At 42.5% G+C, this 19,481-nt stretch overlaps 1 protein-coding gene across 20 annotated transcripts in view; it reads left to right on the top strand.

Moving 5' to 3' along the window:
• LOC106601595 (dynamin-2) overlaps window positions 1–19,481 on the top strand; it is a 47,746-nt gene that overhangs the window by 784 nt on the left and 27,481 nt on the right. The window lies entirely within an intron of this gene.

The following is a 19,481-nucleotide window of genomic DNA, read 5'->3' as shown; positions in this document are numbered from 1 at the left end:
GTTTCAAAGGAAACCGTGAAAAGTTGCCTGGAGGCACTGGTCTAGGACCAGAAATCTTACATAGTAGTATATAATTATGTAAGGAAATGAAACACAATGCAATAAATATGGACCAAATAACTTTGCTATCTAGCGTTTTGGGGGCAACTTGCTCCTGCGATAGTGTCAGCGGTTGTCAGCAGGGCCGAACACGGAAATTAAATCAGGCTACTCCAGTCGACTGATCAGTAGATTCGATTGATAACTTAATTATTTGTGTATTGTAGACTGTTCCCAGTACACATTGAATTGTTTTCCATTGAAGATGTAATTTCTAACTCTCTAGGTGACATGATGACATTACACAACAACAGAACACAACTACCTACAGTAACTGCTTGTTTCAGTCTGACAGGCTATGTTGAGCATAATCTGTATGGAGTGTAGTCTAGAGTTTAGGTATATGAAAAACATTTAGTTGAATATTAGGCTGCTTGTCCCCCTTTAATCCAGTTAAAAATGATGCTTCACTTGGCAAGATGGGGTGCCACAAAGAGGCCAACAACATTGTTTTCCCAGTGGTGTTTGCATAGGATCTGCTGTTATGTATAATTTCTATACTTTATGACTTTTATACCCTTTGCCTGCAAAAACAAAAGAATATTACCGGTAGTTAGGCACCGTATCCTGCGTAAATATACTGTATAGTTTTGTGGGGTCCAAAGAACTCGTTTATAGTGGGTGAGTAAAGAGATAATAGGTGGGTGTAGTGTAGACTGGAGAAAAATGTATTTTGTGTGATGTCACACTGGTGTTTAACCCTTGAATGACTCCGTTCCATTACATTACACAAGTCATTGGAGGAATGGGTTTTGTTGATGTCCCCGACGCTCGGTCTGAACATTAACGTCTTGATCACACTGACAGCGTCATTGCATTTTGGTACACCAGGAGTACATTCATTTCCAATGGGACACTGCGTTTGCCTTGCAGCAGTGCGTTCTGTGTGGGGCATACGTTGGATTTATCGAAAGTATGCGTCCAACTGTACGCATAGACGGCTTGACAGAAATGTTAGCAGAAGGTGAATGTTAAACTTTTGTTGCACACATCCAGATGCTGCAAACCATTTTGCGCAAGCGCACTGTAGGTGTGATCAAGGCGTAACGTGCATCGCTTGCGGTACAGTTTTGGAAGTATATGGACCTTATCTTTCATATCAGTGGGAAATAATTTTCTAAAAACGAAAGCATAAATTGTTATATACCTTTTTTATAGGGTTAGGGTTACTGTTCTCATGACACCATATCTCCATGTTACAGCGCATGTTTATGCGGGACAGATGGACCACCTGGGCTAATTAGCTATCTAGCATGCTATGAACACCTGTGTGTAACGGAAGACGGCTGCCAGAAATGTGTTGTCACTGAAAAATACTGTCAGGTGCAACTGTGATAAAGCCTGTTAAAACATTGTATACTAAGTGTATGTTGTGCATAGTGAAATTATATTGGTGTAACATTAAAAGTAAAGAGCTTTATGATTCTAGAACCGTTTCGCAATTGAGAATCGATTCACGTTTAGATGGAGTTTTGGGCTTCCAGAGCCAGTCTACCTCTGAAAATATCAACATAAGATCCTTGGACCTTAAGGAGTAACGGTAGACTTGTTAAGAGTACATCTTGGGATAACTGGTGTTCTGCCCTTGTTTCAAAGGGAATCTTAGGTGTAGGCTTGTCTCCCACTAGTCTATTTATAAGTTCCATGCCACACCCGGAAATCGGCAGCGGGACAGGACCCACTATGCACAACCTATATTATGGCAGTCTATCACTAGGCTACAGCCTATACTTTTGTGTTGCACATAATAGCCTTGGGCCTAATACATTCCCACTCTGAGGCTAATTCATGCAAATGTGTACTTTATACATGTGCTGCACCAGTTTTTTTTTTTTCTTCATTTATAATGCACTGACTGTCCCTCTCACTCACTAACCCAGTTTAGTGTTGGCTCAGGAGACTGTTGGATAGGATGTGTGTATGATGTATAAACAGCAGGTGTGTACCTGGCCCTGTGGGGTCTGTCAACATTTCCTATTTCCTTGCTAGCCTAGTCTGTTTTTAAACTAAAATGATCTATCGGCAAGAAATAGGCATTCAATAGAATTTCATGACTATAGCATTGTGTTGATTCATACAGCTTATTGCAGAAATAAGCAACTCATCATTTCCACTTTAGTGCTTCCTTTTTCTCACCCATTTGATTGTTTTCTATTGAACAGTAGAAATTCGCAATCTTTCCTTGCCTGTTTGTGTTGTGCGCTCTAACCCACAGCCCGGTTCTGTCTCCCACATCAGCAGTGACACTCGTTAAGCAGGTTTTCCCAATTCAAACACTCAGAAGAAACACACACACACACACACACACTTTCTAGCTATGCATAGCCCTGTACCTCAAATACATGGAGCATTTCCATAGTCAAATGGAAGCATACTAGATGACCACTCAACACACATATGTAGTTTCAGATGAGGGACTTTGCACTCAAACAGCACTTGACACATCTCTGCTGTAATTAACATTAGTCATTTGCTGCTGACCTCAATTTGTCTACCAGAACAGACCTCCCACATTCCCCAGTTGACAGCTCTTAGGGAAGTAAGCTCACACACCGGTGCATGCACAAACACACAACAAAGCCATTTTACACTCATAGGGTTATACCCATACGAGAGAGACATTTACATTTAAGTAATTTAGCAGACGCTCTTATCCTGAGCGACTTACAGTAGTGAATGCACACATTTCATACAATGCATTTTTTTTTTTTTGTACTGGCCCCCTGTGGGAATCAAACCCACAACCCTGGCGTTGCACACACCATGCTGGCGTTGCAAACACCATGCTCTACCAACTGAGCCACAGGGAAGACGTGTAACGAGGGTCAGTGTGATGCTAACAGCTTAGCTTCCTCCACTGTCCGACTGCCCTTGCCTGGCTACCTAGACACCTTGCTCCGGCCAAATGCTACGCCACCCCCGCAGACCTTAGATCCAGACTCATTGCTGAGAAGGAACTGAGTACCTCCCCGACACTTTACCGAATGCGAACACATTCTGGGCCGTCTGATTGGTCCTGAAACCGATGGGTTGGGCCAGAGCCAGAACACGTGGGTAAAGCAGCTGTTTAAAAATGTGGCGTTGGCTTTGATACTCTGATTTAGAGACGATCCAATCGATGATGATTTTGTTTTGTATGACGCCCCTGGTCACCACAAATGACTTCAGTGATGGCAATCTCAGACTAAAGTATGTAGGGAATCACAGAGCAACGGAACAATTTAGTATGAGTCGTCAGGCCCATACTGGGCTTGAACCTGTGATTCTCTGCTTTGCAACACACGTGACCGCCCTCAACAACCTTCCAACTGGTTACGCCACCCAAAATATATCCAAATTGGATTGTTACCACCACATCATCAACATTAAGGGACATGGGCAGCTGTGAGGAGGAGGGTTTATTCTCCAGGTCTTTAACTGTTTTCCAGAGCTTCTTGGGGTTAGACCCACAGAGCGAGAATTGCTCCTTAAAGTAACTAACTTTGGCCTTCCGGATAGCCTGAGTGCACTTATTTGTCATTTGCCTGAACGAGAGCGTCAGCCTGAAGATGCTTGTGCCGAGCCTTTCGCCAAATGGAATTCTTGAGGAGGAGTTACTCTGCCTGAACACAGTCGAACCAGGGGCTGAACCTTTTTTTAATTCTCATTTTCTTTATGGGGCGTGTTTGTAACAATACCACTGAAAATATTTTAAAAAAATAAGGTACAAGCGTCTTCGACAGAGGGGATCAAGCGGATTCTATACAACTTTAGAGGCCAGGTCATAAAGGAAGGCTTGCTCAGTTGTTTTTATTTTTATTTTTTTAATCGAGCTTCTATGACACATCAGGACAGGTTGTTTCACTGAGCAGCCATTGCGAACACAGGCTGTAAAACAGTGATCACTAAGGTCATTACAGAAAACATCACACTGATACCTATCAGGATTGTTTGGGAGGATAACACCAAGGAGAGTAGCCTTTGGGGCGGCAGGTAGCCTAGTGGTTAGACCGTTGGGCCAGTAACCGAAAGGTTGCTAGATCGAATCCCTGAACTGACAAGGTAAAAATCTGTTCTGCCCCTGAACAAGGCAGTTAACCCACTGTTCCTAGGCCGTCATTGTAAATAAGAATTTGTTCTTAACTGACTTGCCTAGATTACATTTAAAAAAAATAAAAAAAATAATAATACAAATCTGGGTGTTTTGGAGTCATACCTTGTGGGATTGGTAATAATCTGAAAGATGTAGTGAGTCCCGTTGCTTTAGGAGTTGGTCAGGTGGTTTAAGCATGTTCCAGTTTAGGTCACCTAGCAGGACAAATTCAGACTTAGTGTAAGGGGCCAGGAGAGAGCTTAGGGCAGGCAGGGTACAGGCCGGTGCTGATGGTGGCTAAAAACACCCAGCAACGGTCAACGGAGCTATTGGAAAGTTTAATGCTTGAAACCAGCGAATGAAATTGTTTAGGGACAGACCTGGTGGAGACAACGGAGCACTGAAGGTGATCCTTGGTAAAGTTTGCCACTCCACCACCTTTGGAAGATCTGTCTTGCTGAAAAAGGTTATAACCAGAAAGGTTAACATCAGTGTTCAAAACACTCTTTCTTAACCACATCTCAGTAATGACCAACACATTTGGATTGGAGCTGTGAACCTACACTTTTAATTGATACATTTTAGGCAATAAGCTTCTCGTGTTAACGTGCAGAAAACCCAGGCTTTTACAAGAGCAGAAATCAGTGAAACAGAGAGATCAGTGCACAAGTTAGAATTGGGGCTAGAAACAGTAGATGGGCCAGGGTCTACATGCACATTTCCAGATATCATCAGCAGTCAGGGCACGGCATAGGACAGCGAGAGCTCTGCAATGTTGATGTTTTATGACATCTGAATGTGCATCAGATGGCAACAAGATCATATTGTACAATTTCATCAGGTAACATGAATATAAAGCCGACGAGATGGATAGGATGGGATGCCAAGAGTCCATGTAACCAATAGAGTCAGAGTCCTGAGTGTGGGAACAAACAGTCTGTCCCACGGTTGGCTAAACAAGCACGTTCAGAGTCAACAAAGTGCACAGGAGTCATGAGGCAAATAGCATAAAGCAGCAGAAAGAAAGATAAGGACTTGGGGCTAGCCGTTGTAAGTTCAGAGTCACTCGCCCCAACAAGAGCTTGAGAGAGTAGCTCTCTGAGTCCAGTAGGCTATAAAAGTATGAGAGAAAATAAATCAATAGTAGTCCTATCCTAGTTAATTGAAGTGTTTCTGAGTAAGTTAATTAGCCTATCTAAAATTCCAATCAGTCCAAAGTGTGTGTGTGTGTGTGTGTGGTGTGTGTGTGTGTGTGCTGGAGGTGAGTGAAAGCCTGGAAGAGAGGGGGGAGTGTGGTGGGGGTACCTATAACAAACAGGGGGGAGACAGCAACGTGAACAAGGGGGGAGTGTGGCGGGGGTACCTATAACAAACAGGGGGAGACAGGCCAGGGCAGACGGTGAACAGAGAGGGGGGAGTGTGGTGGGGGTACCTATAACAAACAGGGGGGAGACAGGCCAGGGCAGACGGTGAACAGAGAGGGGGGGAGTGTGGCGGGGGTACCTATAACAAACAGGGGGGAGACAGGGCAGACGGTGAACAGAGAGGGGGGAGTGTGGTGGGGGTACCTATAACAAACAGGGGGGAGACAGGCCAGGGCAGACGGTGAACAGATGGCCAGGTGGAATCCAAGCAGCAGGCAACGGGAGTAGGTGTCACAGCCACTTGGGAGAAGCTTTTTTCGGGAGGCAGATTCCTTGTAGAAAATCCCAACTATCTAGCTAACATAGCTAGCAAGTCTCTGTCCACCATTCATAACACGGAAGGGTTTGGGTGCTGCTGCCGATCACTATGGCAATTAGACTGTTAGAAATGTTTTCTTCTGTTTTGATGTAGTTTTTGGGTAGTTTTTGTTACATAAGTTCAAATCAACATGTATTCATCATATGCACAGGATAGAGCATAAACGGTGCAATACATTTTTTTTTTCTTGTGGACTTCCTCAACACTGCAGTAATAATAATACAATTATCAGTAAAACTAATACTGTCATTAATAGTATAAAAGTGTACAATAAAGTCATAAAAAAATCAAGTAATAACTAAGGATTTATTGTAAGCATTTACGGAATATACTGTGAATATTACAATGTCAGTGTGCTGATATCAAGTTGTGTTAAAAGGTACTTAAGAGGTACTTAGGCTATATGAAGTGTTTTAGCTCTTGGTTTGAGACAGGCTTTCTTTAAGAGAGTATGGCTCCTGTGGCATAATGCAAGCTACAGAAGCAAACATACATGGCATGTGGGTGAAAGAGAAACCTTCTGAGAGAGAAGTGGAGAGTTTGACTCATTTTTCTGAATATCATTTGAAGTAGCGTCATACCATCCCGGACGTTCCTCTGGGGGTGAAGATGGTCATTTCTGTCAGTGTGGACATGGAGACATGCGAGAGAAGTGTAATGACAGACTGGTTGTGGAGGTTTCTCTCTCTCTGTCTCTCTCTCTGTCTCTCTGTCTCTCTGTGTGGGGGGGGGAGGGGTATATCTCTGTCTACAGCAGCAACAATGAATGAGTCCAGCAGTGGGAGTGGGAATACACCCTAGAAATTAGAGCAGCTCTTGTTCTGTCCCGCCTTGGCTGCCTGCCTCCGCACTTTTGTTGTGCTAGGTGAATTCCGTTGAGCTCTGATGTCATCTAGCCTAATGGTTGACTGGCAGCCGCTTAAGTCTTTGACTCTGACTCGTGCGTTTCTCTTCCATTGATGACTATAACGTTTCACAACATGCAAAAGTCAGTTCGGTTGTCATTGAAATGTACCACCGCAAGATATCTTGTAATGAGTGGTGTAGCAGGAGTTGAAGTAGGCATTTCATAAGGCAGTCTAATTGAATGTGGAACTCCGTCTCCCAGGTGCCCTGCTGCTATTGACTGCCGCTGGTCAGGTGGGATGGCGTTAGTCCGCGGTATTCTGTTCATGTTGGAGACGTGATTGACTTTCCTTGTTGTTCCCTGAAACTGAACAGAGTTCTTGTTTTTTTTTTTTGCGTGATTTTAGGACGTGTTTATACATCGAATCTAATTACGCTGCAGCTAGCGACTGGAACGAGCTGCAAAAACCACTCAAACTGGACCGTTTTATCTCCATCTCTTCATTCAAAGACTCAATCATGGACACTCTTACTGACAGTTGTGGCTGCTTCACGTGATGTATTGTTGTCTCTACCCTCTTACCCTTTGTGCTTTTGTCTGTGCCCAATAATGTTTACCATGTTTTGTGCTGCTGCCCAGTGGCGGTTCTAGACCATTTCAACTGGGGAGGGCATTTGTACTGTTAGAGGGGCCAGTTACATTAGATGTCATATCGTTTTCTTCACTGCATTGCAGGCAAAAGACCATGTTCATAATCATCATCGTTGCCACTGTCTAATAACGGATGTAAAAAAAGAACGATAAACACATTTTTGCTATGTAAAGATTATTTCATACTCCACATTTAGGGGGGCCACAAGGGGGTACGAAATTGTTGTCACAGGGGCACTGCCCCCCCCCCCGAACAGCTAGTGCTGCTGCCATGTGCTGCTGCCGTGTTGTCATGTTGTGTTGCTGCCATGCCGTGTTGTCATGTGTTGCTGCCATGCCGTGTTGTCATGTGTTGCTGCCATGCCGTGTTGTCATGTGTTGCTGCCATGCCGTGTTGTCATGTGTTGCTGCCATGCTGTGTTGTCTTAGATCTGTCTTGTTGTGGTGTCTCTCTGGTCGTGATGTGTGTTTTGTCCTATGTTTTTATTAGATTTTTTTTAATTTTTTTTAATCCCCCGTCCCTGCAGGAGGCCTTTTGGTAGGTCATCATTGTAAATAAGAATTTGTTCTTAACTGACTTGCCTAGTTAAATATAAAATAAAAACACTCTGACTCAGCAACTGTGTGTCTGTGTGTCTATGTACTTTGCTGACACCCAGGAGGATATTTTGAAATACTGGTTAAAAGCTTCTGTGCGTTTGAGCATTGCAATAAGTTCCTGTCCAGGGGGAATAAGTAATAGAGGGGTACTAGCCTAACCCTGGCTGCTCCCCTTCTCAGAGAGTCATCTGACATGGCTGCATCTAAACTGCTGAAATACTACCAACACCTGTACTCTAATAAACAAATACCACACTAAGGACAATAACGCTATTAGCAGATGCTGCCATTAAATGGTTACCACTCTGCTTTGGCTTTCTGTAGAATGGTTCTGTGTGCTGAATTGCACTCTGTGGTATTAGTAAAATGTAATTTTCCATGCTTTTCTCATTTTTTTTAATGTGTATGTGTGTTATTGGACTATAAATAACTTGATGTAGATCATTGAGGATCTTGTGGTCTCCACTCTGGCTCTCTGTGTGGCTGTTGGACTGTGATGTCATTGTCCCTGGGGGCGGGAGTATGGAGGTCATATCTAGCTGTACAAGCTGGTTGGGGCTGGGCTGTTATCTGATTTGCTGTGCTGGCAGCGGAGTAGAGGAGACTTGGGGACTGTGAACCTGGGAGGTGACCAGGAACTGACTGACTCGCATGGTTTGCAAATTGGAAGGTTTTTCCTAAATGGTAACAAATTGAGGGGAAATGATGCAAACCCCTTGGATGGAAAAGCAATAGGAATGTTGACCATCTAAAATCTCTCTTGTACATCAAGCTGCATCTTTGCAAAAGCTCATACTGTCCACTCAGCTTTTGTAGTCTATTTGATTCTTGAAAGTGGACTGAAAGCCTGGCGAGGCAGTCAGACTTGAGGCTGTGAATGCTGGAACCATAATGATAGAGGTCTAAGATGCACATGAGTTAATCCCACGCCTCTCACCAAACCTCAGACCCATGTTTGTGTTCCACACCCCTCCTGGTAAACCATACAGTGACCTCAACATTTTAGTCTACTACACAGTCATCCACGTACAAAGTCTACTACACACTGTCTACTACACAGTCATCCATGGCCACCGTCTACTACAGCGTCATCCAGAAACAGTCTACTACACACAGTCTACTACAGTCATCTTAATCTTTTTGCAGCTTAATGAAAACAGACAAACATTATTAATAATTATAATTTATTAACTGAACATGCTAACCTTTGTTTAAACATTTTACTATGGAACCATTTTATATTTAGATCAGGCCTGTACTCTACACAGACCGGCGCACCATAACCAATCAGAGCTGCAGTAGGTTTATGTGCAAATAGCCATAGCCATATATGGATCTGCCATTCACTTTGAACTGGACTGTGTTTACAGCATGAGTGGTCACTAGTAGATGCGCTTGTTTTGAGATCAAAGCGAGAGCTGCATGTAGCCACCTGTGCACATGTGTTCATATTCCTTGCTAGTTAGTGAGTTATCCCAGTTATAGCTGCAGTCATCTCATGGGTCAATGGAGTGGTTGCTTCCTGGAAGACTTCAAAATGTGTGCTTTTCTAGCCATCTTTTAAAAGTGAGTCAGTTAACCTCTTACATCTAGACGTTCCGCTAGCGGAACACCTGCTCCAATATCCAATGATAGGCGTGGCGCGAATGACAAATTCCTCAAAAATCCCAAAACTTCAATTTTTCAAACATATGACTATTTCACAGCATTTTAAAGACAAGACTCTCCTTTATCTAACCACACTGTCCGATTTCAAAAAGGGTTTACAGCGAAAGCAAAACATTAGATTATGTCAGCAGAGTACCAAGCCAGAAATAATCAGACACCCATTTTTCAAGCTAGCATATAATGTCACAAAAACCCAGAAGACAGCTAAATGCAGCACTAACCTTTGATGATCTTCATCAGGTGACACACCTAGGACATTATGTTATACAATACATGCATGTTTTGTTCAATCAAGTTCATATTTATATCAAAAAACAGCTTTTTACATTAGCATGTGACGTTCAGAACTAGCAAACTTCCGGGGAATTTGCTAACAATTTACTAAATTACTCACGATAAACGTTCACAAAAAGCATAACAATTATTTTAAGAATTATAGATACAGAACTCCTCTATGCACTCGATATGTCCGATTTTTAAAATAGCTTTTTGGTGAAAGCACATTTTGCAATATTCTAAGTACATAGCCCAGGCATCACGGGCTAGCTATTTAGACACCCGGCAAGTTTAGCACTCACCAATATCAGATTTACTATTATAAAAGTTTGATTACCTTTTGTTGTCTTCGTCAGAATGCACTCCCAGGACTGCTACTTCAATAACAAATGTTGGTTTGGTCCAAAATAATCCATCGTTATATCCGAATAGCGGCGTTTTGTTTGTGCGTCCCAGACACTATCCGAATGGTAAAGAAGGGTCGCGCGCATGGCGCAATTCGGGACAAAAAAAATCTAAATATTCCATTACCGTACTTCGAAGCCTGTAAACCGCTGTTTAAAATCCATTTTTATGCCATTTTTCTCGTAAAAAAGCGATAATATTCCGACCGGGAATGTCCATTTAGCTAAACAGAGGAAAGAAAACAAAGCTTTCGGTTGACGCGGGCACGAGCCTGAGTCTCACAGTACTGTAACCAGCCACTACCCAAACGCGCTACTTTTTTTCAGCCAGAGCCTGCAAAGCCACGATTCAGCGTTTTGCCGCCTTCTGAGAGCCTATGGCAGCCGTAGGAAGTGTCACGGGACAGCTAAGATCCTCACTCTTCAATAAACAGAGACAAGAAGAACGGCCACTTCCTGCATGAAATCTTCTCAGGTTTTTGCCTGCCATATGAGTTCTGTTATACTCACAGACACCATTCAAACAGTTTGAGAAACTTTAGGGTGTTTTCTATCCAAAGCCAATAATTATATGCATATTCTAGTTACTGGGCAGGAGTAGTAACCAGATTAAATCGGGTACGTTTTTTATCCAGCCGTGAAAATACTGCCCCCTAGCCATAACAGGTTAAAGAGCTTTTCTTTTGTCTTAAAGGGGCAGTGTTGTATTTTGAGACTGTATTGAATTGCTAAGTGTAATAATAGGTAGAGGGTAGCATAATTTATCTGATTCTCTGTAATAATGGTATGGGAATAATGCATTTTATTTTGTAAAAGGGTTTCTTGCATCAAACAACACATTTTCAGTCACCTTGTCTGAAGGACAAGTGGATAAACAGGTTAATGCCAGGCCCTGCATGTTTTTTTCAAAAGTCTCATGGAATGTACAGTAGTTGCTCCACTGAAAGTTTTGCAATTATGCTGCGGGACTTGGAGGTAATTTGGGCTTCATTGCGGGGAGGGGGGGTCACAGGCAACACACAGGCAACACCTTAAGGGGCATTGCACTAATAATGGCGCTGACTAGGGAAACGTTCCCGTTGTTCTGTTCTTAGTGCCAGTCTGCACGTTCAAACTAAAACAATGTAACTAACAATGGCATCTTTATACTTTCGTTTAATAAAATAATTATAAAAATACTCTTTCAAAATGCCGATGTTGGTTTATTTAGTTATGGACCATAACGAATTACTATGGGAATAAATATCACTGAATTACAGAAATATTGGAACAAAGTTGTCTAATGAAGGTAAACAAATTGTTGCTTACTGGAAAATACTCTTTCAAACACACATGATCACGTTGTACAGCGCCATAATGGATATTAGCAGGGCTATATTTTGGCCTTTATTGGCAGCGCACAATTGGCCCAGCGTTTCTCTCCCTCTAAAAACAGAAATACATGTTTTGGCATTTACAAATATTATTTTGGCCTTTTATTCAGATTACAATCGCTCTCTTATGTTTATTTAAAATTATTATATATTATCAAGTTGTTGACAGTCATATAGCCCAGCATCTACATAAAGCTGAGTGACTCACTCATTCATGGTTTTGGATCAAAATAAATAAGTACCAACATGCTTTCTCGTAGTCTTTAATAAAGAAATGTTTTGGCCTGGACACCATGTACAGTATTATAATAGCCCATTATGGGCTATTAGCAGGACAATATACCTTTACCAACACCTCTCTGTATTTTGATACATTGTGGATGGGTGCTCCTGCAGTGCAAAATGCATTGCTACAGATGCAGGTTCGATACCCATGCCGGCCGCCACCGGGAAACCCATGAGGTGGCTTTTGGATTTAATTTAGATTCCTCCAATCCTCTATGAAATTATTGGCGGAGAGTCATGTCATATTTTTTGATATACTGTAGGCCTACCGTAGATGACGTGAGTCTCACTAGTGTTGAGTAATGTGGTGTAGGTCTTATTTATTTAAAGAGCATATTGAAGTTAGAAGCAATAGGATTTGAAGCAATAGCCTACAACTATTTTAGAACCTTTCCCGCTGCTCTGAGACAAGCATGGGGACTGGTCTTGATATATCAATGAGATTTTTGTTTTCTCTGAATCTCTGTGTGTATTGGTTAGACTAGAATTAGAAAATATTATGCTCTTAGTGTAACCTTTTATTTAACTTGACAAGTCAGTTAACCTGTTATGGCTAGGGGGCAGTATTTTCACAGCCGGATAAAAAACGCACCCGATTTAATCTGATTATTACTCCTGCCCAGAAACTAGAATATGCATATAATTATTAGCTTTGGATAGAAAACACTCCAAAGTTTCTAAAACTGTTTGAATTGTGTCTGTGAGTATAACAGAACTCATTTGGCAGGCCAAAACCTGAGAAGATTCCATGCAGGAAGTTTTTTATCCGGATGTGAAAATACTGCCCCCTAGCCCAAAGAAGTAAAAATAATTTGTTTTTTGTGAACGTTTATTGTGAGTAATTTAGTAAATTCACCGGAGGTTTGCGGGGGGTATGCTAGTTCTGAACGTCACATGCTAATGTAAAAAGCTGGTTTTTGATATAAATACACTGCTCAAAAAAATAAAGGGAACACTTAAACAACGCAATGTAACTCCAAGTCAATCACACTTCTGTGAAATCAAACTGTCCACTTAGGAAGCAACACTGATTGACAATAAATTTCACATGCTGTTGTGCAAATAGAACAGACAACAGGTGGAAATTATAGGCAATTAGCAAGACACCCCCAATAAAGGAGTGGTTCTGCAGGTGGGGACCACAGACCACTTCTCAGTTTCTATGCTTCCTGGCTGATGTTTTGGTCACTTTTGAATGCTGGCGGTGCTTTCACTCTAGCGGTAGCATGAGACAGAGTCTACAAACCACACAAGTAGCTCAGGTAGTGCCGCTCATCCAGGATGGCGAGCTGTGGCAAGAAGGTTTGCTGTGTCTGTCAGCATAGTGTCCAGAGCATGGAGGCACTACCAGGAGACAGGCCAGTACATCAGGAGACGTGGAGGAGGCCGTAGGAGGGCAACAACCCAGCAGCAGGACCGCTACCTCCGCCTTTGTGCAAGGAGGAGCAGGAGGAGCACTGCCAGAGCCCTGCAAAATGACCTCCAGCAGGCCACAAATGTGCATGTGTCTGCTCAAACGGTCAGAAACAGACTCCATGAGGGTGGTATGAGGGCCCGACGTCCACAGGTGGGGGTTGTGCTTACAGCGAAACACCGTGCAGGACATTTGGCATTTGCCAGAGAACACCAAGATTGGCAAATTCGCCAATGGCGCCCTGTGCTCTTCACAGATGAAAGCAGGTTCACACTGAGCACGTGACAGACGTGACAGTCTGGAGACGCCGTGGAGAACGTTCTGCTGCCTGCAACATCCTCCAGCATGACCGGTTTGGTGGTGGGTCAGTCATGGTGTGGGGTGGCATTTCTTTGGGGGGCCGCACAGCCCTCCATGGGCTCGCCAGAGGTAGCCTGACTGCCATTAGGTACCGAGATGAGATCCTCAGACCCATTGTGAGACCATATGCTGGTGCTGCTGGCCCTGGGTTCCTCCTAATGCTAGACCTCATGTGGCTGGAGTGTGTCAGCAGTTCCTGCAAGAGGAAGGCATTGATGCTATTGACTGGCCCGTCCGTTCCCCAGACCTGAATCCAATTGAGCACATCTGGGACATCATGTCTCGCTCCATCCACCAACGCCACGTTGCACCACAGACTGTCCAGGAGTTGGCGGATGCTTTACTCCAGGTCTGGGAGGAGATCCCTCAGGAGACTATCCGCCACCTCATCAGGAGCATGCCCAGGCGTTGTAGGGAGGTCATACAGGCACGTGGAGGCCACACACACTACTGAGCCTCATTTTGACTTGTTTTAACCTCTTACATCTAGACGTTCCGCTAGCGGAACACCTGCTCCAATATCCAATGATAGGCGTGGCGCGAATTACAAATTCCTCAAAAATCCCAAAACTTCAATTTTTCAAACATATGACTATTTCACAGCATTTTAAAGACAAGACTCTCCTTTATCTAACCACACTGTCCGATTTCAAAAAGGCTTTACAGCGAAAGCAAAACATTAGATTATGTCAGCAGAGTACCCAGCAAGAAATAATCAGACACCCATTTTTCAAGCTAGCATATAATGTCACAAAAAACAAAACCACAGATAAATGCAGCACTAACCTTTGATGATCTTCATCAGATGACAACCCTAGGACATTATGTTATACAATACATGCATGTTTTGTTCAATCAAGTTCATATACTGCTCAAAAAAATAAAGGGAACACTTAAACAACACATCCTAGATCTGAATTAAAGAAATAATCTTATTAAATACTTTTTTCTTTACATAGTTGAATGTGCTGACAACAAAATCACACAAAAATAATCAATGGAAATCCAATTTATCAACCCATGGAGGTCTGGATTTGGAGTCACACTCAAAATTAAAGTGGAAAACCACACTACAGGCTGATCCAACTTTGATGTAATGTCCTTAAGAACAAAGTCTTATTTACAAGGCCAGCCTACTCCTTCTTGAGCTAAATTTAGCTAGATTCTATAGATAAATAGCCCAGTACTGTACTCCAGACCGTCACGTTGTACAGCGCCATATTTTCCATTCCATCCTAATGGAAACCCAGAGGGTTTTTCATTTTTCTTGGAATAGAAACACCATAATATTAATTAAGCAAGTACCAGTCAAAAGTTTGGACACCTACTCATTCCAGGCTTTTTATTTATTTTTTACTATTTTCTACATTGTGGAATAATAGTGAAGACATCACAACTACAAAATAACACATATGGAATCGGTTAAGAACAAATTCTTATTTACAAGGACAGACTACTCCTTCCTCTCCGTCGGGGAATTGAACCCCGGTCTCCCGCGTGCCAGCACGACACGGGGATTCTTTAGCTAAATAGCCCAGTACTGTAGCCTACTCCCGACCATCACGTTGTACAGCGCCATATTTTCCATTCCATCCTAACGGAAACCCAGAGTTTTTTTTCTTTTTTTTTCTTGGAATAGACACACCATTTTCAGAAATGTTGCTTAATGAATTTTCTTAACCTGTTAGGGCTAGGGGGCAGTATTTGCACGGCTGGATACATTTTTTTTTACCCGATTTAATCTGGTTACTAATCCTACCCAGTAACTAGAATATGCATATACTTATTATATATGGATAGAAAACACTCTAAAGTTTCTAAAACAGTTTGAATGGTGTCTGTGAGTATAACAGAACTCATTTGGCAGGCAAAACCCTGAGACATTTTCTGACAGGAAGTGGATACCTGATGTGTTGTATTACCTTTAAACCTATCCCATTGAAAAACACAGGGGCTGAGGAATATTTTGGCACTTCCTATTGCTTCCACTAGATGTCACCAGCCTTTACAAAGTGTTTTGAGTCTTCTGGAGGGAGATCTGACCGAACAAGAGCCATGGTACGATGATGGCCCATTAGACACCTGGCGCGCGCGTTCATGTTGGGTACCCTCGTTCCAATACGTTATAAAAGAGTATGCATTCGTCCACCTTGAATATTATTCATGTTCTGGTTAAAAAAAAGGCCCTAATGATTTATGCTATACAACGTTTGACATGTTTGAACGAACGTAAATATATTTTTTCCCCTCGTTCATGACGAGAAGTCCGGCTGGCTTAGATCATGTGCTAACAAGACGGAGATTTTTGGACATAAATGATGAGCTTTTTTGAACAAAACTACATTCGTTATGGACCAGTGATACCTGGAAGTGACATCTGATGAAGCGAATCAAAGGTAATGGATTATTTACATAGTATTTTCGATTTTAGATCTCCCCAACATGACGTCTAGTCTGTATCGCAACGCGTATTTTTCTGGGCGCAGTGCTCAGATTATTGCAAAGTGTGATTTCCCAGTAAGGTTATTTTTAAATCTGGCAAGTTGATTGCGTTCAAGAGATGTAAATCTATAATTCTTTAAATGACAATATAATATTTTACCAATGTTTTCTAATTTTAATTATTTAATTTGTGGTGTTGACTTGACTGCCGGTTATTGGAGGGAAACGATTTCCTCAACATCAATGCCATAGTAAAACGCTGTTTTTGGATATAAATATGAACTTGATAGAACTAAAAATGCATGCATTGTCTAACATAATGTCCTAGGAGTGTCATCTGATGGAGATTGTAGAAGGTTTTATGGTTTTGGTGACCCTGTCTTTGAATTGACAAAACATTACACACAACTCTTGTAAATGTACTGTCCTAACATACTCTAAATTTATGCTTTCGCCGTAAAACCTTTTTGAAATCGTAAAACGTGGTTAGATTAAGGAGATGTTTATCTTTCAAAGGGTGTAAAATAGTTGTATGTTTGAAAAATTTGAATTTTGACATTTATTTGGATTCAAATTTGCCGCTCTTGAAATGCACCTGCTGTTGATGGAGTGCACCACGGGGGGGACGCTAGCGTCCCACCTAGCCCATAGAGGTTAATATCAGTCCCATATACTATGTTCTTACAAAAAAAGGTTTTAAATTCTCTAGTACAGCCACTATTGAAGGCTATCAAATGCTTCTCAATGATGCCCTCCGGTGGTCAAACTAGCACTAACTAGCATTAATGGTACCAGTGGTTGACACTTAAATAACGTACCATAGAATTCTGCGACACCGTGCAAGCTGCGCCGCTGTACGCTGCAACTTTTAAAGGACGAACCACTGTATGCCTACACTGAACACCACACATTTGCTGCTACTGTAGACTGAATGATAGAACAGCTATTTCCGTAATGTTATGGGATGCTTTTTCTCTCAATTTTGATGGTAGGCCACTCTGGTAGGCATACATTATGATGAAATAGCCACAGTACACTACTTGGCCACTTAAAACTGTAAGTTAAAGCGGGTACAGCCTCCGTGTTCACAGTAAGCACACGCCGGAAGTTGCACAGAATTTGGACAATGATCAAATTTGCACTCTGCTGACCTGAAATTTGCACATTTCCCTCAAAAAATTTTAAGAACATTGCTTAGAACTATAAGTTAAGCATAACTTTAGGAAATCTAAGATGCGTGAAATAAATGATATCCAGCTCAGAGCTCCAGCTATGCATTTGGTTTGCTAACTAGCTAGCTAAATGGCTAGATGTCAAGATCAAGCTTCTTGGTTACAGCAGAGACTGGATCAACATCCCTGTTGCCTAAATTGTTTTGTGCGCCCCAAAATATAAATAAAATATACATTATTTTGAAATGGCAGCCCTTGTCTGCACTTCAGGTAATACTGTATACCCTGAAAAAAAGGGACATGAAGGGTATGACGATATGAATATCTGTATACCGCCCAACCCTACAGTCTACTACAGTCATCCAGGGACACAGTCTAGAACACATCTACTACAGTCATCCAGGGACACTGTCTAGAACACATCTACTACAGTCATCCAGGGACACTGTCTAGAACACATCTACTACAGTCATCCAGGGACACTGTCTAGAACACATCTACTACAGTCATCCAGGGACACTGTCTAGAACACATCTACTACAGTCATCCAGGGACACTGTCTAGAACACATCTACTACAGTCATCCAGGGACACTGTCTAGAACACATCTACTACACAGTCTACTACAGTCATCCAGGGACACAGTCTACAACACACAGTCAAGTAGTCTACTGCTGAGCATATTAAATAGGCTAGTCACACAGTCTATTACTGTCATCCAGTCTACTACAGTACATGGGCTACTCTGAACCAGACCATGCCGGGCTGCTTCCAGCCTCAGTATAACAGTCAGGGTTGGTTGAAGTTGGGAACAATCCCATTTCTGTCAGTAGATTTATTCCATAGGGATCCTATTCAAACCCTGATCTTGAATTTAGATGGAATTCACCCCAACCCTGATGGCTGTGGAATCCCTGGTAGTGAGAGGCAGATCAGAGGCAGGGGAGTGTTCAATGTTGGTCACTGTCTGACCCTTCTCTTTCATTATATCTATTTTCTGCGGCATTGAAGGAGGGAGGCTCAGAGACTGCTGGTCTTTGCTTGGCCTATTCATAATGCATAGAATGATACACAATCTGTTCAGCTCCTCTATCATTTACAGCACATCAATAATGGACAGGCACCCACATGTCCTCTCTTCCCTTCTAGTGGGGGCTTTTATGGCTGTATATCTCTGTGTGTGTGTGTTAGGTCATGTATTTCTTCTGTGCACAAGATGCATGTACTCACAGAAGTATCTTGTTCTGGCTGTGTCTCTGACTATCTGTGTGATACTGTGATCAAGTGGCTGTGTGTCTGTCTTTGTGTAGTTGAACTGATGAAGTGTGTGTGTGATGGGAGAGGAGGACAGGTCCAGTGAGAGTGGTGGTGATGTATAACTAGTGTAATACATTAACACTTGGAGAGGTCAGCCCTCTGCTCCTCCGCTCCCTCTCTCAACACTCAGTCTGCTCTCTGTGTCCACTCCACTTAGGCTTGTCCAGCTCTTGCTCTCCCATTTCCCTCTCCCTCTCTCCCCTATTCCCTCACGCACCATCTCCCTTTTTTCTCTCTCACTCACTCACTCACTCACTCACTCACTCACTCACTCACTCACTCACTCACACCCCCTGCCAGAGCTTTTCTATACTGGCATCTCACTCTCCCAGTTAGGCAGGCTTTCTCTATGACAAACAAAGCACTCTACATGATCTGCAGCATAGTGCTGAACTCAGGTCATCCAGAATGTTCCCACTGTTCAACAGGTTTAGTCTATAGTGTGAGTGCCTCTGTAATAGTCAACAGTATGGCTCCATCCTGATTGTCCTGTGTGTGACACATAGCTTCTAGTCTAAATCAGACTGACTCCATCTCCGTTCCCTCAGGCGTCTCTCGGCATGTGGCGTTAGATGTTGGGTTAGAAAGAGGAGGAGGGAGGTAGGTTTGTCTTGTTGGACTGTGTTGTACCAGGCCCAGAGTTCAGCATTATTAACACCAGATGTAGGGAGTTTTCTGTTGCACCTTTTATTTAACCTTTTATTTAACTAGGCAAGTCCGTTAAGAACAAATTCTTATTTACAAGGACGGCCTACCCT

The sequence above is a fragment of the Salmo salar genome, chromosome ssa06, assembly GCF_905237065.1.
Source record: "Salmo salar chromosome ssa06, Ssal_v3.1, whole genome shotgun sequence".
NCBI classification, from domain to species: domain Eukaryota; kingdom Metazoa; phylum Chordata; class Actinopteri; order Salmoniformes; family Salmonidae; genus Salmo; species Salmo salar.
This window is presented reverse-complemented; position numbering and strand designations above follow the sequence as displayed.